The following is a 7,547-nucleotide window of genomic DNA, read 5'->3' as shown; positions in this document are numbered from 1 at the left end:
ATGAAACACATACTTTTGCCAAGTAAAACATGCTATTATTAGCAAATAGTGCAGACTTAAAATAAATATGATATTGCAAGGAAGAATTAATAGTGCAAAGCTGAAGGGCATCTCCATCAGTGCTTGACATTTAAATAACCATATAAATATGAAAGTGTGTTGTTAAACATGCCAAGTAGTTTATAGAGTAAGCATTATAAATTGATCATAGTTGTAAATGTAGTTTTAACAGGAATAACCTTCAAGCTTTAACCTTTGTTTGGTGATTATGATCTGTATGCTTGTTTTTCACAAATTATATTCTGCTCTGTTTTTTCTACTACATTCTATTTATTCATATAAATTGATGGGCACTGCATTTAGTAGTGGTGTACACATTAGGAAGAAAATTATTGTTTGTTAGTACATCTAATCTGAGAAATCTGAAGAACACATTTCTGAACAATGCAGTTAACTAATCAAATGATATGGCATGATAAAGTCTTTCTTAGCCAAGTGCTTTGGGGGTTTAGTAGCTTGTTAGATTTATTAGCTACCTGGCTCTATACATTCACCAACATTTCTATCATAGTTATGTATCTAAAAACTGTTAAATATGTTACATATGTAACAGGATATGTTCAGATGTATGCACTCATTTTCAAACAATATCGCTCATTCACTTGGATTTGGAATCTAAGCCTTTAACTAGCATTAATTTATAACACAGAGTAAATACTGTACTTGTTCCAATAGTGTATTAGCTCTGTATTAGGGGCTTCAAATGCGATTTTTCCTCAGGCTGTAACCTTGAAAGGGTTTGAGTTTAATTAAAAAACGGCATGATATTGAGGTGAAATGTTTTATCTTTTGAGTTGCTAAAATATCAATTTTCTCTTTGATTAATGAATAATATAAACACTTTTGTAAACATATAATTGCTGGGTTTTTTTAACTGAAAATTTAGGGTAGAGCCTAGGATATTTCTGTGGGTATTTCTGCAGGTTGGATGTTGAGCTAAGAAATTTTTAACTTATTTTGTCTCACATAATCATGTTTTGTCACATTTTGTGTCGTGAACAATTACTGTTGCTCATTTTGTTGATTTATTCTTCGGTTTCTGGCAAAAGATGAGGTATCATTATCGTGGAAGGCATTTCTTTAGACCCATAACAACAAGTACAAAATCTCATGTTTGGTGTTTAATATAAAGTTTGCTATGGCTGTAAATCAAATCTGACCATGATCCCTAAGCATTTACACTATGTAAGATTAATTTTTTCTATGATTAAGATGGATCCACGTATGTAGTGAAATCTGGCTTCTATTGGATCTTATTGTAATTCTTGTTATGTTTCGAAGTTGACCAAAAAGATGATACTAATGTTAAAGGCCAAGTATATAATTGCCCTTGAGATATCAGGGGATTTAAAAAAGGGTTTGATCCATCCAATTAGCTACCTAATTTAAATAATGTAGACATCATGAGCTCAGCCAGCTAAAACTCATAGTAGGGCCTTTTGGGAAGGTTTCCTTTGCACCCACACTAGAAAACTAATGAGCCAAAACTCTCACCCCGATACCAACACGAGTTTAGAGAAACTCATGAAAAGGAGGTTGGAAATATTTTAAAGTCTTATTATCTTGGGGGAAAAGATTTAGGAAGGCAAAATGAACTGAAATGGCATGTCTTCTTTTGTTAGACATTGGTTTAATTTATTGCTTCCTAGTTCCCGTTGTCGTGCTCAATCCTTTTCTGGTAGGTGATAATCACAGCCTTATTTTTGGTCTGTTTATAGAAGGTAGCCAGATGTCTGATCATTAAGAACTATTCACGCATTTCTATAAGCCCTGCAAAAGCCAGGAACACATTACCAAGTCTTGCTCCAGGGTTTGTGTCCCTAATGTTACTGAACCATTCTTTGCATTTCTAAATGCCTGGTTTTCCATTAGGTTCAATTAAATGTTTTTCTAGTCCATGCACATTAACTCACTCTCACCTGACCCTTTTTACTGTACTATAGTGTTTGTGTGCTTCATTAACATGCTTAATACATGTTAATGAAGCCTTCCCTGCACTTATATCCCTCCTGTCAGTAGGTTATGATGATAGTATTAGTCAAATATAAGTACCTGTATATCTAAGTGTATTAACCTTGCAAACTTGCAGTAATTAATTTTGCAGATGAAGACTAATAATGTGAACTTACTCCTCATTAATAAATTTTGCTTCCTCTTCTCCCCAGGCTGCCCTGATGGCACCCTTTAATGATCTTTGCAGCTTATTGCAGCAATCCCTCTAAAACGTCCAATGAAAAACAATGCCTTGTGACTGAACATCTGAGCATTTTATGTGACTTATTGTGGAGCATTGTTTTAAGCAGCTACATCATTGATTATCTACATTTGCAAGTGGAAAAAAAGGCATTTAACATTTGCTTCAGGGAAAGCTAGTCAAAGGTATTGGCATCTTGTAAATAATGCACATAGGAAAATAGCAATTTTAACAGGAAAATGCTATGAGCTAATGTTATTAGAACATTTATAGTAAATAAATGATATAGCAAAAATAGCAGTAACAAATAATGCCTCCAGCCTTTCGAAGAGAAAATAAGTAAAGATAATCTTTACGAAAAGAAAAGTTTTATATTTCTCATTATGATTGTTATATAACACATAAAACACATTAAATCTATTTCTAGATATATATACTGATTTCAAACAGAGCACGGCGAGCTTGAAATAAATAGATATATAATAAAATAATAATCTTATATATACAGAACTTAACACTAACATACATACTTTATTAGTAACACCTGTACAACTGCTTATTTATGCAGTTGGTACAAGATGGATTGATTTTAGTATTTCAGAAGCTGCTGATCTCCTGGAAATTTCATACACTACAAAACCCTTAGTGTGTGACAGTTCTGTGGGTGGAAACAACTTGTTAATAAGAAAGATCAGAAAAAAAAGCTGGATTGGTCTTAGCTGCTGAGAAGGATGTAATTAAATCATATATTTATAACACTTTGATTTTTAAGGTGTGGTGCCTGCTAAAATGCTTTTCTGCTTATCACAGACGTGATTATTTTAGATAATATAGACTTCTTGACAGCTCCAGTCACCCTTCTCTCTCAACAAGATGTTTAAACCTGCAGACACTTTACACAGTTTTTCTGTTCTTTTTTGTGCTATTCTGTGTAAACTTTAGAGACTCTGGAGTTATGCGTAAAATTCTCTCCAGATTCTTATATCCTTAAATCAACCCATCCAGCACAAAAATGTATGCCATGGTTAAAGTCACAAAAATGACTTTACCTGGTCTGAACCTGTGTTTGCATGATTTTATGCCTCATATTGTTGCCACATGATTGGATAAATGTATAAATCAGTAGGTGCACAGTGTCTGGTGAGTGTACTTTCTTTTTAAGTGTGCAGGACCATTTTAGATTTACATTTTACATTACATTTTGAATTAACTTTTCCATTTCAACTGTAATAATTTAAGACTTGTCTGTCAATTAGGCTATTCTGGCCATAGACATGCTAAGAAATGCTAAACAACATTATAATAAATCTTACATTGCAACATTATTGGGCTGTAATATTCCAGGTGTTATAATAGCATTATTTGGCTCTATACTATAGAGAAGCATTGATTGACATTTGGATTAGAGTTGAGCAGTCTGAAAGTTATAAAACATATCAAACAAAGTACAAGAAAGTACAAGAAACATATATATGTATGTATATATACATGGCGGGCCATGCATTTGGTACCTGGGCCTTCAGTGGGGACTTACCCGATTTAATCCACCTCTTAATACCACCACTTTCCCGTCGCGATTATAGACACCATCAATACTATACAAAAACTTAATATAACAACACTTGGTATAACAGAGAGAAAGGCATTTCGCATATGGAGGGTGAATACCATTTTACTAAAGCAAGCTTGAAACCGCTACACTACAACCACAACTGTGCCACCTACATCATCTGGGGCAGTTCAGAATCAATATTTACCGCTTCTCACAGGCTGTAAGCCAGTGGTAGCACTCTTGGCTGTTACAGTTTTGCTCTGACCAACCAGAGGACGGAAAAAAATGCTGATGCTATTCTGTAAGGCGAATTTGAAATCTAATTAGTTAAAGAATTGACATGGCAGCACATAGAGGCTGAAATCTGATTGGACAAAAAAATCTAACATCCACATACACGTACTGGAAGCAGTGCAGACAGAAGAAACGCTACAAAATGAAGAGAATAAACTGTTGGGAATAAATTAAAACAATTTAATGGAACAAATATTAGAATTTAGGTTGTAAATAAAGGTCAGTGCTTCTGATAGAGAAGGTTTTGCTGACCCTAACAGCCCACCACTGGTTCCTACTGCATACTTAACTGCTGTCACACTGTCCTCATACATGTCCTGCACCACCCCCACATACTTTTCTGACACAGCAGACTTCCTCATACAATACCACAACTTCTCTCTCTGCACCCTGTTGTACGCTTTCTTTAAATCCACAAACACTCGATGCAACTTTTTATACTTCTCTATCAACATTCTCAAAGCAAATATTGCGTCCGTAGTGCTCTTCCTCGGCATGAAACCATACTGTTGCTCACAGATGGTCACCTCTTCTCTCAGCCTGGTTTCCAGTACTCTTTCTCATAACTTCGTGGTGTGACTGATTAACTAGTTACTGCATGTCTGCACATCTTCCTTATTTTAAAAACAGTGGTTAAAAACTCCACTGCCATCTCTCCTAAACATCTCCACGCTTCTTCCAGTATCTCATCTGGTCCTACCGACATATCCTTCCCAGCTCGGTCCCGCTGCCTGCCTAATCGGTATGTAACCCACCTAAGGTTACTGAAGTGCAACACTCTACTCTGCCTGCGGGTGGCCCATACACCCCAGGTATTTCACCTAAAAACAAGCACGCTTTTCCTCTGGTGAAGAAGTTGCTAGAAAGCAAACAAGGACTGGTTAAAAGCTGTGTAAGAGAGAGTTAAGCCGCATGACAGCGAGCTTCTCAAGATACCTCCGATTGGTTTTTTAGAAAGGGATAGACCATCTGAATCTGACCCTAGCGGTCAGTGGCGAGCCAACCCGCAGAAGTGAACGGATCAAGAGCCCGGTGTGGTCAGCCGTGGCATCTTTGGACCAGCATCATCCTGTGCCTTCATTTGTGATACAGATAAGAACATACGTAAACCTACCCGGGTAGTGAAAAGAACATACTCTACGAAACACACACACATATCAACAACTTCCATGGACTCTTTCTTCATTTTAGTTTTTTATTTTGAGTTTGTTGTGCGTTGTGCACTCAGGAAGCCTTCTTAGGTAGGCAGGGAATGTAAATGACTGCCAATTTATTTTTGTATAATACATTTTTTCAAATTCACCGGTTTTGTGTTGTCTGTTCTCTGATGACCGTTTACTGTTTCAGGCTCCATAGTCGTATCTAGAATTTCTGATACTAGCCCAGTTTTAATTTCTTAATACTTAAATTAGGTATTATTTACATTAACCTGACAAGGAGGTTACAGGTACAAATATTTTTTCACCTTCCTTAGAGTCCAACTTCTCATACAGCTACTCATATGCCTTTTCCTTTGCTTTTGCTACATCCCTATTCACCTGCTGCCACGTCTCCTTGTACTCCCATCTACTTTTCTCATCTCTCTGCCGATCCCAATCCTGTTTTGCCAACCTCTTTCTCCTTATGCTTTCCTGTACTTCCTCATTCCTCTACGACGTCTCTTTGTCTTCCCTTATATTTACAGCTGTCACATCAAATACCTTTTTAGCTGTCTCCCTTATCACTTCTGCAATAGTTGGCCAATCATCCAGCACCTCTTCACCACCACCAATCCCCTGTCTGACCTCTTCCCTTAATCTCTTCCTCCTACAGTTTCCACCATCTTATTCTTATTTTAGTCCTCACTCTCCTCCTCTTCTTCTTTACCTCCAAAGCCATCCTACAGACCACCATCTGATGCTGTCTAGTTACACTGTCCCCTGCCAACACCTGTCTCCAATCTCCTTCAGGTTGCATCTCCAACATAGAACATAGTCCACATGTGTGCACCTTCCTTATGCTCCTCCTTCTTTTAAAAATATGTATTCACCATTGCCATTTCTATCATATTCCTCTCCTTAAGTCCATACCTACCAATCACCTCCTTATCACCTCTGTTCCCTTTATCAACATGCCCATTAAAGTTTGCCCCAATCACTAATCTTTCTTTCCTAGGTACTCTCTTAACTCCTTTTAGAATTTTTATTTCTTCCCCATCTCACACTCCACTTGTGGAGCATAGGCACTGATGACATTTATCATCACCCCTTCAACTTAAAGCTTCATCACCCTATCAGAAACTCTCTTCACCTTCACTACACTCTTACTTTACTCTTCCTTCAGGATCACCCCTACACCATTTCCCTTTCCATCCACATCATTATAGAAAAGTTTAAAACCCCCTCCAATGTTCCTGGGCCTTACTCCCTTTCCACTTGGTCTCCTGAACACACAACATATCACTTTTCTCCTCTCCATCATATCAGCTACCTCTCTCCCTTTACCAGTCATAGTACCAACATTTAAAGTGCCCACCCTAACCTCCACTCTCCTACACTTCTTCATTTCCTACTGTCTCTGTAGAAATCTTTCTCCTCTCCTTCTCTCCTTTGGCCAAGAGTAGCCCAATTTCCCCCGGTACCCTGTTGGCTAACAATACCTGTGGCGCTCGTTGGTAACCCAGGCCTCGACCAATCCGGTGTGAATTTCTGGCTTGTATATTTGATTTGATGTTTTACGATAGATGCCCTTCCTACCGCAACCCTCCACATTTATACGGGCTTGAGGCCAGCACTAAGACAGCATTGGCTTGTGCAACCCTAATGGCTGGTTTACGTTTGCTCCTGGTGTAATACTTATCTAATATCCAGAAACACATCTCTTGCTGTTTTTACTTTGTAATGCTTTTTCATCTTGGATATTTTCGGTCGCAGTAAAAACTCTCATCATGTTATGCATGTTATCCTTATCAATATTTCAACTACATCCATATTTGAAATGTGCACACCATGGTGCCATGAATGATACAAGAGTTTACATACAAAAAGAAGTCAAATTAGGATCAGGACATTCACTGCTTTAGGTTAAGTAGAGTTCTTGGGTGAGGAATTTGATTGACAGTTTTCAATTCTGTAACAATCTGAAGAATTCCCAGGTGACTACAAATTATTTAAATTAAATGCTATATTTAGAAACATGCCCTTTAAAAATAACTCCTGCTAAATTTCATATGATTATTTGTGACTTACAACTGTATGTGAAAAGAAAGTCATTGTATTCTGTGGTGATATGTATCAGGACACAGTAAAAATAAGTCTTAGAATTGTTAAATTCAACCTCAGATAAAGAACACATGACATATGACATTTTATCACTATTAATTTTTTTTGCAATTTATCTGAACATTGCACGGTATGACCTTGGGGTGGATTTTCTGGAATGCCCAATCCAACAAAGATTATCAAATGT

Source organism: Silurus aristotelis (assembly GCF_946808225.1).
Source record: "Silurus aristotelis genome assembly, chromosome: 15".
Lineage (NCBI taxonomy): Eukaryota > Metazoa > Chordata > Actinopteri > Siluriformes > Siluridae > Silurus > Silurus aristotelis.
Note: the sequence above shows the minus strand (reverse complement) of the source record.